The sequence below is a fragment of the Antechinus flavipes genome, chromosome 1, assembly GCF_016432865.1.
Source record: "Antechinus flavipes isolate AdamAnt ecotype Samford, QLD, Australia chromosome 1, AdamAnt_v2, whole genome shotgun sequence".
In the NCBI taxonomy this organism is placed as follows: domain Eukaryota; kingdom Metazoa; phylum Chordata; class Mammalia; order Dasyuromorphia; family Dasyuridae; genus Antechinus; species Antechinus flavipes.
In genome coordinates, this window is record NC_067398.1 from 335,873,509 (window position 1) to 335,889,746 (window position 16,238).

At 35.5% G+C, this 16,238-nt stretch overlaps 1 protein-coding gene across 3 annotated transcripts in view; it reads left to right on the forward strand.

The window, feature by feature from the left end:
* Nucleotides 1-16,238, forward strand: part of FAM234A (family with sequence similarity 234 member A) — a 66,673-nt gene that overhangs the window by 19,457 nt on the left and 30,978 nt on the right. The window contains exon 3 of one of the 3 annotated variants that reach the window (XM_051968606.1): nt 3,836-3,877. The exons of the other annotated variants lie outside the window; for them this stretch is intronic. The gene's annotated coding sequence lies outside the window, so the exon portion shown is untranslated. The remainder of the gene's footprint in view (nt 1-3,835; nt 3,878-16,238) is intronic. 3 annotated transcript variants of the gene reach the window in all.

The window sequence follows — 16,238 nt, forward strand, 5'->3', positions numbered from 1 at the left end:
GAAGAGGTCTGAATCCTCTTCCACAGAGAACAGAAATTATTAAGGAATTAGCAAACCACTTAATTTCTCCTTTGTTTTCTCTTAGATAGTTTTTGTCTTTTTTTTAATCTTCAATCACATTTGGATCCCAGGTAATGTCTAAAACAAAAAAGGTTGACAAAGGTAATGCAGCTGTTAACTGATAGGAATCACATGCTGGTATTTGCTCTGTTAAAGATATGTGACAGAACACGGCAAATGAATATTTCCATATCCTGATAATAATAAATACTTTAACTAGAGCCTTTTCTTTTTGATTTGGAAGTTTATATACATTGGTCTTTGATGGTCTTTTATAAGAAGCAGCATAACCTGGAGGGAAAGCAACTGCTTGGAAACTCGGACTTAGAATTCTGTTGACTACTTTGTGGTTCTTGTCAGATGTCTTACAGAATTTCTGCAGCCTCTTTGTGCCTCTTAACTATGTACTGCCCAGTGGTGTTTGTCATTTCTCATCAGTGTGGCGTATCCAGGAAAGAGCACCAGAGTGCCAGTCACAGGTCTTGGCTGGATTGTTTACTAGCTTTAGTATCTTCAGCAAGGCCTGGGTTTCCATTTCCTCCTCTCTAAAATGATAGATTTGGATTGATGACCTATTTGTAAGGTCTCCTGATACTGTCTGTTCCAAACCTTATAGTTTGCCATCTTTAAATTCTTTGTCTTTTCTCTCTTACAAGACTATAAATTCCTGAAGGTCAAGGGATTGTGTGTCTTAGGCATCTTTGTCAAACTTTTATGTTCTACTACTTGGATACATGGGCTACACAGAGGATACCTGAGAGTGCTGGATGTGGACTCAGGACGTCTGGGTTTGAATTCTGTCTAAGACTTTGGGTTCATTTAGACTCCCATGGCCTCTGGTTCCTCATTTATAAAATGTAAGAATCCTACTCAGAGCCTCCAAAGGCGCTTCCCAGCTCTAAATCTGTGGCCCTGGAGGATCCTTTCACATAAAAGTGAATTGTGATTTTTAAAATTTCATTAATGTATATACTTTGCAAATATATTTAACTATATGTATCATGACCAAGACTAAACCAAGGCAAAGTTATGAACAAAATATATTTTAGGACTTATTCCCTTTTTTAAAGTTCCGTATTCTCAAATTGTTGTTCAGATATGTCTGACTCATTGTGATACCTTTGGGGCTTTTCTTGGCAGTGATTTGCCATGTCCTTCTCCAGTTCATTTTACAAATAAGGAAACTGAGGCAAAAGGATTAAGTGACTTGTCCAGGTCACACAAGGTAGTAAGTGTGTGTCTGAGGCTGATTTGAACTCATGTCTTTATGCCTCCTGGCTCTGTGCCAGCTGTCCCTCCTCACTTACTCTCAATGAGAATATATCGTAAATACTTTCATATTAATGATTTGAAGTACCACAGGGGTTAGTGAGTAGAACTGCTAAACTTGAAGTCATAAAACCTGAAATTAAATCTTGCTCTAGACACGGACCAAACACATCAGTCTCCTCATTTGAAAAATGGAAATAATGGTTTTTGCAGTACAGACGTCATCCAGTGGTTTGAGAGGAAAGCACTTTGTAAGTGAAAGGGAGTAGTTGTCTAACTTTGGGCAAATCAAGTGGCCCCCCTTTCTTCATCTATAAAAGGACGGGACTGGACTAGTTGAGCTCTGCAGTGGGCCTCTCCCCCTTGATTATGATATTGTTTTATTACCTTTTCCAAGAATATTTGTATTTTAAAAAGCAGTATTATGAAGAGATGGCCAATGCTTTTTTCAAAAGAAATATGCCAAAGAGGCAATTTTAAATATTGATATCAGATATTTTTGAATTAGGAGCTTTTGTGTTTTATAGCAGCAAAATTAACTATTGGACTTGTCTATTTCTCAGTAAAATAAGATTCTGTGAGCAGAGACTTTGACCACTTTGAGGGTAATTGATAATGGCTTGCAAATTGTACTAATCTAGAGTCCAAAGGTGTGGCCAGTGAGAGAATATGGCTCTTAGTTAGCAGAGCCTCCAGATGATTAAGATTAGGGTGTGGTTCTATGTGTGGTACATGGGCTTCTTTTAAGTAGTGCACAGAGTATAGCTGTAGAACAATTCATTTTTACTTCAGTGCTGGGTACAACTGACCCAAACATAACTGTGCCATAGGCTGGTGGGAGAAAAAGGAATGTGATCATAGCTGTCTAAAGAACTTGCTGTAACCTATTATGAGAAAGTCTAACTTGATGTTTTTGATGTAGATTCTTGATAGGAATTTTACTGCATAAAGAATTTCTCTAAAAGATATTAACAAATTGCCATTCAGGCCTTACTGGCTTCTCACTGACATACAATCAAATATAACCTTAATCAAATAAAATGCAAATGACCTACTTCTTTGAGCTTGTATTATACCAAAACCTATAGCATTATGGATTTAAAGTTGCATTTGCTAAAATATAATACTTAGATTTGACCTATATCAGTTCAGATATGTTCATTCTAGTTATCTAAATTATGAGACTAATTTCTGAATTTTTAACAAAATTTTTCTCATTATAGAATCACTTTTCTATAATTTTTTTCAACAGATACTTAGGAACTTTTTAAAATAAATTAAAATCTCAAATATTAATACCTTAATTTTAAAAAAAACAAATGTCATGAATTTTTTTTCTTAAATTGTAGATTTCTCTAGCAGCATTTTTTGTTAGGGCACTTAAAACAAAATATATGCTTATCAGTTGGGAAATGACGTGAACATAATGGAAAAATACTTCATCTTAATATGAATAATTTAGAAAAGCATGGGAAATTATATGAACCTGGTACATAGTTAAATAAATGAAATCAGGAAAATAATATACACAATTACTGTGTAAACTGTGGGAAAGTTAGGACCCTGAATGCTATGTAATTAGAATAATCAAGATTAGTCTCAGTGAAGAAATTAGAAAATATATCTCCCTTCCCTCCCTCCAAGGTGGGAATCTGTATGTATGAAACATTTCAAATATTGTCAGATATGGTTGATATCATGGGTAGATCTACTGTACTGCCTTTTTTTCACTCCCTCCCAAAAAAAAAAAAGTTTGTTAGATGTGATTGTGGAGTTAGGGATGAGTAAGGGAAATGTTTGAACATGAACATAGTATAGAAATAAAAGATTGAACACCTTTAAATTATGAATTCACCTTTTAATGTGATCAATATTCAAAGAAAGGGTGCTTCCTTCCCCGCTTTCCTGCTTCTCAAAAAGCCAAAGATGTTGTTGGATTTAGGAATCAAAAAAAAATTTTTTTTTAATCTTTGCCAAATAATTGAGTTTGTTTCAAGGAGAATCAAATTTCACTTGTGCATTTTCGAGCAAATTGTCTTGATTTTGACCAGCATTCTAGAATTTCGGACAGACCAAACATGGTATAAAGAAAGAAGGCATTTATTTTCTGCTTGGGTGAGGGGCCATATTTTCATCTAGCTAAGTATCCTAAAGTATATCTTTTTTTTTCCTTATAGTACTCTTGATGTAAGTCTCCTGCTTTGTTCTCCTATCAGTAGAATATATAGAGAGCTTGGTTGAAATTATGAACTTTTGGGGGGGAAATTTAGGAATTTGGCCTTTTAAGTATAAGATTTGAAGTGACTTTTTCTATTAGTGATCTAGAGCCAAGGATCATGGTTCTTAAAAAATAATCACAAATGAGATTATGTGTATAAAATAGCTGCAAACTTTTAAGTTGTGTGTAAATGTCAGTGATTATAGATTCTTTATGCTGAACCTTTTTTGTGTGTGTGAATATTTACAATAAATATTTCTTCCATTTTTTCCATTTATTTTTATGTAGGCTTTGATTTTCATTGTATTGAACAGCTGACCTCAAAACCAGGTAAAATCTGAGTTAAAATCCCACTTTCACATTTGGCTGTGTGACTCTGGACAAGTCACCTTTCAGTGCCCAGAATCAATGGTGACAAACTTTAAGAAAGGGATCGCTGCAGGCCATTTAAATCTTAGAAAACCACAAATTGACATTGTGTTGCACCATAATTTTATTTATTTTGTTAAACATTTCCCCATCACTTAACATCATACACCAAAGATAAGGTCAAAATGGGTTCATGACCTAGGCATAAAGAATGAGATTATAAATAAATTGGAAGAGCATAGGATAGTTTACCTCTCAGACCTGTGGAAGAGGGAGGAATTTATGACCAAAGAAGAACTAGAGATCACTATTGACCACAAAATAGAACATTTTGATTATATCAAATTGAAAAGTTTTTGTACAAACAAAACAAATGCAGACAAGATTAGAAGGGAAACAATAAACTGGGAAAACATTTTTACAGTCAAAGGTTCTGATAAAGGCCTCATTTCCAAAATATATAGAGAATTGACTCTAATTTATAAGAAACCAAGCCATTCTCCAATTGATAAATGGTCAAAGGATACGAACAGAGAATTCTCAGACGAAGAAATTAAAACTATTTATAGCCATATGAAAATATGCTCCAAATAATTATTAATCAGAGAAATGCAAATTAAGACAACTCTGAGATACCACTACACACCTGTCAGATTGGCTAGAGTGACAGGGAAAGATAATGCAGAATGTTGGAGGGGATGTGGGAAAACAGGGACGCTGATACATTGTTGGTGGAATTGTGAATATATCCAGCCATTCTGAAGAGCAATTTGGAACTCAAAAAGTTATCAAACTGTGCATACCCTTTGATCCAGCTGTGTTACTACTGGGCTTATACCCCAAAGAGATACTAAAGAAGGGAAAGGGACCTGTATGTGCCAAAATGTTTGTGGCAGCCCTGTTTGTAGTGGCTAGAAACTGGAAAATGAAAGGATGTCCATCAATTGGAGAATGGCCGAGTAAGTTACAGTATATGAATGTATGGAATATTATTGTTCTGTAAGAAATGACCAGCAGGATGAATACAGAGAGGCTTGGAGAGACTTACATGAACTGATGCTAAGTGAAATGAGCAGAACCAGGAGATCATTATATACCTCAACAATGATACTGTTTGAGGATGTATTCTGATGGAAGTGGACCTCTTTGATAAAGAGAGCTAATTCAGTTTCAATTGATCAAGGAAGGACAAAAGCAGCTACACCCAAAGAAAGAACACTGGGAAATGAATATAAACTGCTTGCATTTTTGTTTTTCTCCCCAGGTTATTTATACCTTCTGAATCCAATTCTCCCTGTGCAACAAGAGAACTGTTTGGTTCTGCACACATATATTGTATCTAGGATATACTGTAACCTATTTAACATGTAAAGGACTGCTTGCCATCTGGGGGAGGGGGTGGAGGTAGGGAGGGGAAAAATCGGAACAGAAGTGAATGCAAGGGATAATGCTGTAAAAATTTACCCTGGCATGGGTTCTGTAAATAAAAAGTTGTTTTTAAAAATAAATAAATAAATAAACATTTCCCCATTACATTTTAATGTAATTGAGGTTATAGGTAGGGAGTTTTGGGGACCACAGGCTGGATCCTTCTGCTCTATACCTAGACCCAGTTTCAGAGAAGGTGCATTCCAAAGGGAGTTTCCTCACCAGAGTTCCCTGTAGCACTGTTCGAGTTCCCATCCCTGTAATTAAATCCTTCTCTCTCTTTCTCTCTCTCAGCCTTATGACATTTGTTTAACAAAAATGTTCCACTTGGCACATTTCTTCTTCCTCCCGCCCCCCAGGAAACTGGAATTTATGAAGACTAAGCGGTCAGATCCTGCCTTCAGAAATTATTATAATTTGGTCAAATCATGTCACTTCTCAGAGCCTTAGTTTCCTCATCTATAAAGTGAGGATTAAAAAACCCTTGTATCTACCTCACAATTTTCTGTGAAACTCAGCTGATGCAAAATGTCACTTAGTATTGATTAGAGAATTTACAGTTTTACAACTTTTTTTCCAATAGTTGTATCAGAAAGATACACTTTTAAAATTCTTTCAGTTGTTTACCTGAACTTAGTAAAAATCAACAAAAACCAGCCTAAACAAAATACTCTCTCTCAAATGAGTATGCCTGTTGTTGAGTCACTTTCATTCATGTCTGATTTTTTTATGACTCCATTTATAGTTTTATTGACAAAAGTACTGGAGTGGCTTTCCATTTCCTTTTCCAGCTCATTTTACAGATTGAAACAAAGTTAATTGACTTGTCCAGGGTCACACAACTAGTACCTGAAGGTAAATTTGAACTCAGAAAGATGTCTTTCTGACTAAAGTCCCAATGCTGTGTACTGTGGCATCACCTAGATGCCTTAATATGCTTATATATTTTTTTTAAAAATCTGATCTCTACCAAAAATAGGAACTTCAGTTGGGAGATAATCTTGTTTCTATGTGGCTTTTCTCTTCCCCACCCTTCCTCACTTTTGTGAAACATTTAGTTTATTTAGGTAACACATTTCTCTGAGAATCTTCACATTTTTGGCTGCTGGCTTATCTTGATATTGGAAGTATGATTTTTTTTTTAAAGTACCTATCTCTTGTTTAGTTGGGCTTCTCAGATTTCAAATTTTGCAAATTTTTCAAAAAGTCTTTTGAAAAATGTCTGCTTTTTGCCATAAAACAGCTTACTTTGTTTTGCTAAAACAAATTTTTTAATTTGTGGGTTAATTGGGCTCTTCTTTTTAATATTGTATAAATTGTATTCCATTTTCTCCTTTTATCCTTTTAAGTCACTACTGTGATCCTGATGACTGTTAATTAGTTCTGAAAGTCGACATATTTCTAAGTTGGAGTTTATTATGTCTCTAATAGTATAAAATCTTGGCTTTTTCCTTGTCTGACTCCTATGGATACTTTGTATTTTTACAATATACTAAGTTGTTTCATCTAGTACTGAAAATTTTTCTTTGAAAATTTCCTAGAATATTGCCAGTTTAACTTTTCGAGTTTGTAAATTCATTTACGAAGGACCTGTGCCAACCAGAAGGGAATTCCCATAGCTCCCTGCCCTGCGTCAAACCTCATCAATAGCAAACTTTATTGAGTAGAAGAGTAAAATGGTTAGATTTCTACTGTAGAAAAATTATTTTGACATATCTTTGAATAGGATTTTCAGTAAAGAGACTGCTGCAGAAATGAGAAAGAACAAGCACTCCCATCTATAGAAAGAGGATGGGAAATCCACAAAGGCATATGCTTTCAGAGTTTTTCATTGTTTTGATCGGTAACACTGATTTTTTTTCTTTTTCATTTCTTTTTAAAAATACTTTTTATTATATGGTATGGCTTTCCCAGGAGGGGGAAAGATAATATAGAAAACTAGACATTATAAAACTTATTTTGACCTTGGACACACTGCTGATAAAGGATCTGAGGCCAGATTTGATTTCACAGAAATGAATCTTTCTGACTCCAGGCCTCGCACTCTTTTCATTACGCCACTTAGGTGCCCAGCCATGAGTATCTTTGTACATTTAAAAATACTCTCCCACTCTCCCTTCAATTATTTCCTTGGCATATATTTCTCCCCAGATAGAAATAGTTCCCTAAATCCTGTTATAAAATTTTATGTCCTTCATAAAGATTAAAACAGTTTAAAAAATAGCAATTTCTATACCACCCCAATATGAGGTATCATTATTTTCAGTATTCCTACTTTTAATAAGATTTAATGGTACCTTAAAATTATTTTAATTTGCACTTAAAAAAAAAAAAAACTAGCGAAGCTGTTTCCCTAACTGATTTAAATCTAGTTTTTCCATTCATTTTTTATCTTAGTCTTGTGACTTTGTTCTTTTCTACTTCTGATCCTATGATCCTTTAACATTTCTTAGTAGCTCATTTACAATATTGACTTTTATTATCTGTAACAATGAGTAGGTTGCCATTAGTGGAAATAGTACTTACACTGATAAAATAAGAGATCTTTTAAAGCTTTATTAACCATAATAATGTCATGGGCCAAATAGAGTACATTTATAGCACTTTGCAACTTGTCTTGTGACTTTCTTCCAACCAAAGGGAGGGAGCAGATCAGATAGGGTTCTGTTATCCTTTCCATTTTACAGCTGAGACTTAGGCATATAAAGTGATTTAGCAGCTGTCTAGGTGCTTAAATCCAGCTTTTATGATTCTAAAGCTAGTTCATTGCTTTTCCTACTACACTGTCATTTTGACTCATGGGTAAATTGGATTTAAGTGAGGCAGAATTGCACGAAGTCATCAGCCTCACTCTCTCTTCCAGTGTCATCACTGTTCAGTGGCAGGACAGAGTCAAAATGACTGGTACTGACTCCAGAAGCAGTGGATGACCTTGGGATCTTTGATGTCTAACCAAACTCTAAGCGCTCCACAACACCTGCTTCAACTGCCTTCATGGCCGTTGGAACAGATTGTTCTCATCCACCCATTCCACCAGGGGAAGTCTATACTTGCCTGGGGTAGATACCCCTCTATTTCACCATAGGGTTTGAGACTCCTTGGTTATCGTCCAGCCCATCTGTCCAAAAGATTTACCGGGGTGTGGCCAGTGGGCTTGCCACAGTTTCTAGGAGCCACAGTGAGTTAAGTGGATCAGGTGAACACCAAAGTTGGAGAGCAGCTCGCAGCCCAGAGGTATTAGTCTTCTCCGAACATATCCTGTCGTTTTACATAAACACCAACACTGGCCTAAACCAATGCTTCTGGAATTAAAATGGTAACTGTTAAGTGTTATTTCCAAAGAGTACTTTGTTTGACTTCATAGTAAAAAAACAAAAACAAAAAAAACCTACAGCTATTTCTAATACAGCCAAATACTAATTCATTTACTTGTAATGCTTTGAAGACCAGGGTTTTCTCTCATCTCTTATGTTTCTTATTTTAATCACAATCATTTGAACAAATGAATCTTTTTTAAAACACCATTGAATTGCTTGTGATAATGGGATGTAATAATAGAGTACATATATTGTTCATTTAAATGGGTTTTTTAAAGTTCTCAGCAGTCCTATATGATAGACTGTATAACATATTCTCATTGTAGAGATGAAGAAATTGAGGCTTATTAGCATGGTATAACTTCTCCACAGTCATGAAGCTGTTAAAAAGAGGAATGAGGGCTTGTTTCCAGGTCTCCTATTTCTAAGACCAGTGCTCTAATCATTTCCCTAATAAAGCAGTTGATTTGTTTCTTTCCCCATATCTTATCATAATAACTTCTGAAATAATCTTTAAAAATTGATAGAAATAGGAGGTATTCTCAATAATCTATCAGATGTCAGTCATCCTCATGTGTCTTTTTAGAATAGAACTAAACTGTTTATAAGAGGCAGATTTAGCTAACTTTCTAGCTATTTCCCTCATTAACATTTAAAACATTCTACTTTCCCCTTTCCTCTTTCTGAAATCATACTACAAAATTGGACATAGGATGGCATTTGTTCTCTTTAGTGTTGTTTTTAAATTCACATCAGACAGTGCAAGAAAAAAATCATGAATCATTTAATGTCTCTTCCCTGTTGATACAATTTTAAAATATTTTTTTAATTACATGCAAAACAATTCTTAGCATTTTTTAAAATTTTTGAGTTCCAACTTCTTCCCTTTTCTCCTTATTGAGAAGTCAAACAATAGGTATATAGGTTATATATGGGTGATCATGTAAAACATATGTTCATATTAGTCATGTTGTCAAAGAAAACACAGACCCCCCCCAAAAAAAATCCCAAGAAAAACAAAGTTTTAAAAATATGCTTTAAACTGCATTCAGACTCCTGTCAATTCTTTCTCTGAAGTAGATAACATTTTTCATCATAAATCCTTCAGAATTGTTTTGGATCATTGTATTGCTGAAAAGTCATTCATAGTTGATCATTATACAGTATTGATGTTATTTTGTACTGTATCAGTTCATACAAGTCTTTCCAGGTTTTTCTGAAAGCATCCTGTGCATCATTTCTTATAACACAATCTTATTCCATCACAATTATCTATCACAGCTTGTTTACCTATTCCCCAATTGATGAGGAATTTCCAGTTCTTTGCCACCACAAAAAGGCTACTATGTATATATTTTTTGTACATAGAAGTACTTTTTAAAATTTTTTTATAAATCTCTTTGGGATATAGATCTAGTAATGGTATTTCTGTTCAAAAAGTATGCACAATTTTATAGCCCATTGAGTGGGCTATAATTATTCTTCAGAATAACTGGGTCTACCAACATGCATTAATGTCGAAGTTTTCCCACATCCCCTCTAACACTTGCCATTTTCCTTTTCTGTCATATTAGTCAATCTGATATATATGGGGTGGCACCTCAGAGTTTTTAAAATTTGCATTTCTCTAATCAATAGGAATTTAGATCTAGCTGACATAATTTTAAAAGAATAGATGTAGCAGAAGTAGAAAATCTTTTTTAAAATTTTCCAACAAGATTTATGTTTTGGCATCTTATTTTATGAAATGTCACATTGAAAATTAATAAAAATGTACTTTAGTTTCTAATATCAAAATGTTAAAGGGTTGTGAAAATAGCTTGGGCCAACCTCCTATTGGGCCCATGTTGGAAAAGATGATCTTGTTAGTTGAATTTCTTTCCTGACAGCCTTAGGAAGGGAAAGAGGCCCCATTTATTCCCAGACATAGTGAGGATTTCTTTCTTTCTTTCTTTTTTATTTTTCCAAATACATACAAAGATAGTTTTCAACCTTTACCTTTGCAAAGGTTCTAAATTTTTCTCCCTCTCCTTTCTCGCTCTCCTTTTCAAGACACCAAACAATCCAACCAATAAAGGTTAAATATGTGATATTCTTCTAAACTTATTTCTATATTCTTCATGCTGTGCTCCCCCATTCAAAAAAAAAGGAATAAAAAAACACCAGGGAAGAGGGGAGGAGGAAGTAAAATAACAACAACAACAACAAAGATAAAAATACAATGTTTTGATCCAGTTTCAGACTCCATAGTCCTCACTCTAAATGTGGGTGCCACTTTCCATTACAAATGTATTGGAATTGCCTTGAATCCCTTCATTGTTGAAAAAAACCTTTCTCACATTTTTCCTCTCAGAATTCTCCCTGGAGAATACTCCAACGGCTTCTGATCAACAGGGGAGTAATGAAGATCTTACACCTGGGTTGGTGGTGGGGGTGAAGGGGAAGTGTTCATAAGGTTGAAAAAGTTTCTAAAACTTCTTGCCATCTTGGGGAGGGAGTGAAAGAAGGGAGGGGAAAAGTCAGAACAGAAGTGAGTGCAAGAGATAATGTAAAAAAATTACCCAGCCATGGGCTCTGTCAATAAAAAGTTATTTAAAAAAAAAAAAGAAAGAAAGAAAAAGTTTCCTAAACTGTGGATGTGACTATTCCCTTTCTACTACCCAATCTGCATTCAGTCCAGTCCAGTGACTTCTGGTTATTTCTAGGATTAAATGTAAATTAATCTTTTGACATTTAAAGCTCCTCACAACTTGGTCCCTACTTACCTTCCAGTATTCCCACACAGTCTCTAGTTTAGTCCAACCAGCCTCCTTGCTGTTTTCTTCATACCTGACTCTCCCTCTTCTCATCTTTACATGGCTGTCTCTCAAACCAGAAATGTTCTTCCTCCTTACTTCTGACTTTTCTCATTTAAAGTTTAACTCAAGCACTGTCTTCCTGCCAGCAGCCTTTCCTGCTTCCTTCAGCTGCTGATAAAATATAAGATAACTTTGTATTAACTGTGTGCAAATCTTTCAGAATGTAAACTTCTTGAGGACTTGAATTATTTGTTTTGTCTTTGTATCTTGAACACCTGATATAGAATAGCTTTTTAAAATGCTTGCAATGTTCAAAGGAGCATTTTCAAACCGATACAGCATTATGATGAATCAGTTTTGTTTGCTTCCTTTCTTCCCTAGTCCCAGATAGTTCATCAATTCATAGTTTGGTCTCTGATGTAGAGATAGTCCTTCCTTCCTGTTTTTCTATTTCCATCTCCTCTGATAGATGCAGCTGGGCTACATTATTCAAATTATTTCAGGACTATTTAAGGAAAGATCCCTATATGTGAGGCCAAGGGAGAAAGGATATTTTGCAAATAGCTACTACTTGTCCCTTCTCCCATAGCTTCCATGATATTGCTCTCCTGGGTCAGTTCCTACCTGTCTGACCATTCTTTCTTTGGTTTCACTTGCCAGTGCTTCATGTTTCTGCTGGCTACTAAATGTGAGCATCCCCTAAGGCTCTGTTCTGCAGTTTTTCTCTTGATCTCATCCACTTCTGTCACTTCTCGTAATTACTCCAAAAATCCATATATCCAATTCATGTACTCCCTTGAATACCAGTTCTACCATTCCCGGGCTGATTTGCCCTTTGAACCTTAAATTCAACATATTCAAACTGTAATTTACCATGTTTACCAAAACCTACTCCCATCTGAACTATCTAACAGTTTTCCTAATCATCTAGACCAGAAATTTTGGAGCCATAGGATCATAGATTTAGAAGAGACCTTAGATCTAGTCCAATTTACTCATTTTACAGATGAAAAAAAAAATAAGAACCATAGCGGTTCATTGATTGCATAAACAGGGAGTAAAAAAAGATGGAAAAATCTTTGAATGTATCTTCTATGATTCCAAATCAAGTTTGATTTCCTTTGTATACTACAATTATCTTTTTGCTGCATCATCAAACTCATGTAGTAAGCAACAAAATTCTCTACAAACTCTACAAACAGCGTCTTGATCTGTTAGATTGTCATAGTTCAGGCTCTTTCTTCTTCTGAGCTATTGAAATAACCTCCTAACTAGTCATTCTGCCTCCAGTCTCTCCCCTTTTTAATCCTCCTAATAAAAATTTCTTAATTCACAATTTCTACTATATTATTCCTCTGCTAAAACTCCTTCAGGAGCTTATTGCCTGTAAGTTAGTAACTTCCTCTGGTAGTTCAAATCCTCCATGGCCTAATTATTTCACCTTGCTTCCCTTCATCTATTCTATATTATAGCCAAACTAGACTCCAGCTGTCCTCTGGTTTTCTCCAGCATTCTCCTACCCTTGTTATTAACATAATCTCTTCTCCACACTAAAACTCTTCATTCTAGATCTAACTTCTAGGCCAGTGTCTTCCCTAAAACCATCCCTGGATTTGATCTTCAGTCCTAATGCCTTCATCTGTTATCTTCCTCAAATTTTCTTGAAGTACTTTGCATCCTTTTTTTGGACTTGCAGAACATCATACCTTGAACCATGTGAGCATATCAGTCTGATGAGGTTAGGGTTCCTGGTGGTCAGGGAAACAAATGATGAAGTTAGTGGCAGGTTTAGGGTTCAGAGAACTAAATGAAGTTTAGAGTTTTTGGAGGTCAGGTTCAGGGTTGTGTCCCCAAATGATAAAGTTCAGTGCAGGGTCCCCTTGATTCCCCTAGGATTTGGCATAGGGCCTGAGGGAATTGTGGGAACCCCTTCTGGCAGTGCAGAGATCCTTTGTAAAGGAATTTATGAACCCAAAAAGCTAGAGTGGTAAAAGAAGTTTATTATTGGCATTGGGAAGTCAGCCTTTGCTATGCATGAATAGAAAGATTGAATTCTTTGGTGACAAGGTCCTGGCAGAGAGATAGAGAATTTCTAGCAGAGAAATCCCGACAGAGAGGTATAAAGTCTTATTAGGGAAATCGGCGAGAAAGAGATAAAGAGAGGGTAATGCTGAAAGAGAATATCATGTCAGTGGGCTGAGGGTTATTTGGCATAGCATGGCATGGCATGTTAGGTCCTCTGCAAGGACTGAACCCCAAGTTGCCTCTTTTTATAATTGAAGTCTTGGCTAGAAGCTAGGGGTTGCTCTTGATAGGGGCTAGGAGCAATTTGAGCTGGAATCAGAATAGAAAATCTTGGAATTGAATGAGTGCCTCTGGGTTAATTTCCCATTCAATGGGGTTGGAATCTCTAGCTCCAGCTAAGTAGGAGTAATCCTGGACTCAACCTAGATAACAGAATGAAACCACTTTCCCTGGGGTGGGGGTCTTTCACAGATACAGGGTTCAAGGAGAATCTGTCCTTCAAGGAGCTTCTCAAGTGCTTTTACCTCATGGCTCACCCTCAAAGTCAGAAAGAGAGTTTTGGGACTCCCCTCATCAATTCTTCCTTTTTACTGTAACTCTTAAAAGACTGGAAGAGATGGTGTTGCGTTACGTGCTTTGTGCTTCTAATAAACTCCCTATATGTACTAGGTGCCAATAAATGTCCAGTTGAAATGAACTGTTTATATCCTATAGACAAGACATTCCTCAAGGTTAACGTATAAAACGCACATTTGTTTTCCTTTCTCTCCATTTTGAAGACTCTTGTCTCCCCAAAAATTTGTTGTTTTTTACAATTCAGACATTCCAAAAGTCCCTTGCCTTTTTGTAAGCACTGATCCACATAGAGCCTACAAAGGCCACTTTGTTTTGGAACAGTTGGTAGCTTTTTCCTAAGTCACATTTTCCTGCTGAGTTGTCTCCTTACATATCAGATTGGAAGGATTAATGAGACCCCTGTACCTTTGTAGGGAGATTCATTGTTTGATTTTCCTCATTCATTTCATTCACTTTGGTGTAGTCAAAAGTATTTTATAGAATCTCAGAGTTGGAAGGAACTTCAGAGACTACTTTGATCAATCTGTACTTGATAAGAATCAACTCTACAACTTACCTGACAAATTCTGTGGCCATTAGCTTGAAGATCTCTAAGGCAGGAGGAATCTACTACTTTCCATTGTGGATAGCACTAATTATCAAGTTTTTCTTTGTATGTATCAAGTCTATATTTGTCTCCCTGCAACTTCCTTCCATTACTCCTAGTTTTGTTCTCTAAGGCCAAGCAAAATACTTGAAGACAGCAATGTTGTCTTTTCTTCTCCAAGCTAAACAACTCTAGTTTGTTCAACCAGTCATCCCTTTTATGTCATGGACTTGAGGTCTTTTACCACCTTCCTTGCCTTTCCCTGGATACTCATCAGCAGCATCAGTGTCCTTTCTAAAATATGATGCACAAAAACAGACACAATGTTGTAGATGTAATCTGACCTAGACAGAGTGCACCTTCATAGTTATGGTATATACCAAGTCTTTTTAAAGAGGACCAAAATTAAATTAATTTTCATAGCTGTCATATCAAATTGTGAACTCATAAAATTTACTAAAAATCCCAGCTCTTTTCCATCTACCCCTCCATATCTGTTCCAACAAATTATTATCTGGCAAGACTTTTTTTCTCCTTTTTTCCCCTTAGTTGTTTGTTTTTTAGAGCATAAAATTTTATATTTATCCCCATTGAATTTGATGTTAGTTATATGGGCTTGGATGCATTAAGATTATTTCACTGGAGAAAGTATTTATACCAATGAGATCTTAAATTCATTTAAGCAGATTTAGCCCAAATTGAGCCTATCAGGATTTTTTTTTGTTCCAATTTTTTTTTTTTTTTTTACTTTTCTCAGCTATCAAGATTGTCCACTTTCATAGTAGGTTGTCCAAACCTCAGTGCATAAACTCAAGAGTTTCAGCCCTTTACACAAGATTATTTTTTTTTAAATCTACCTGTTCTTTTGTGTCACTTGCAAATTTTATCATCATGACCATCTCTTCCTTTGTCCAAAAAGCACAGGGCCAAGTATAGATACTTTGGGCATTCTATCACAGTTTACCTTCTTAATTAACATTGAGAGGATTAGAACAGCAAATGGTTAATTGTGGGAACTAAGTGGATCATGTTGACTTATATCTTGTGACTGGGTTTGGAAGGTAAATTAGTTTTTATTCAGTTATGGATCTAATCCAATTTCTGTCTTTTGAGAAAATTATTCAATTGTTGGAATTTGGAAAAATTGCATTATATTGTTTGAACCTAGTCCTGGGTGGGTGGGAAACTGGACCAACTCTACCTGCTTTGTAGAGACCTTAACCAAGGATCTAAGTTATACTGATCAGAAACCCATTCAGATTCAAAGATTAATGCAAGGAATTTCCTCACATCCATACATTTCAAGCAACCCACATGTCTTATATGAAAACTGCTGATCAAGCAATTATTACTTCCATGTTCCTTTGATTGTTTATAGACTCTTGGGGGAAATTTTCTGAATTCAGGGAATTGTACCTGTTCACTCTTCCCCTCCCAACTTATAAAGCCCCTAATATTTCCTCCAATTAGTATTGTTTTCTTTTAATTGATTGGCATTATTTGATTAATTATTCTTAATATATTAAAAAAAAAAAAAAAACCTCTATTTCCCATGTATTAGAGATCTGGTTCCAGTTTGTTAAGCAATTGGA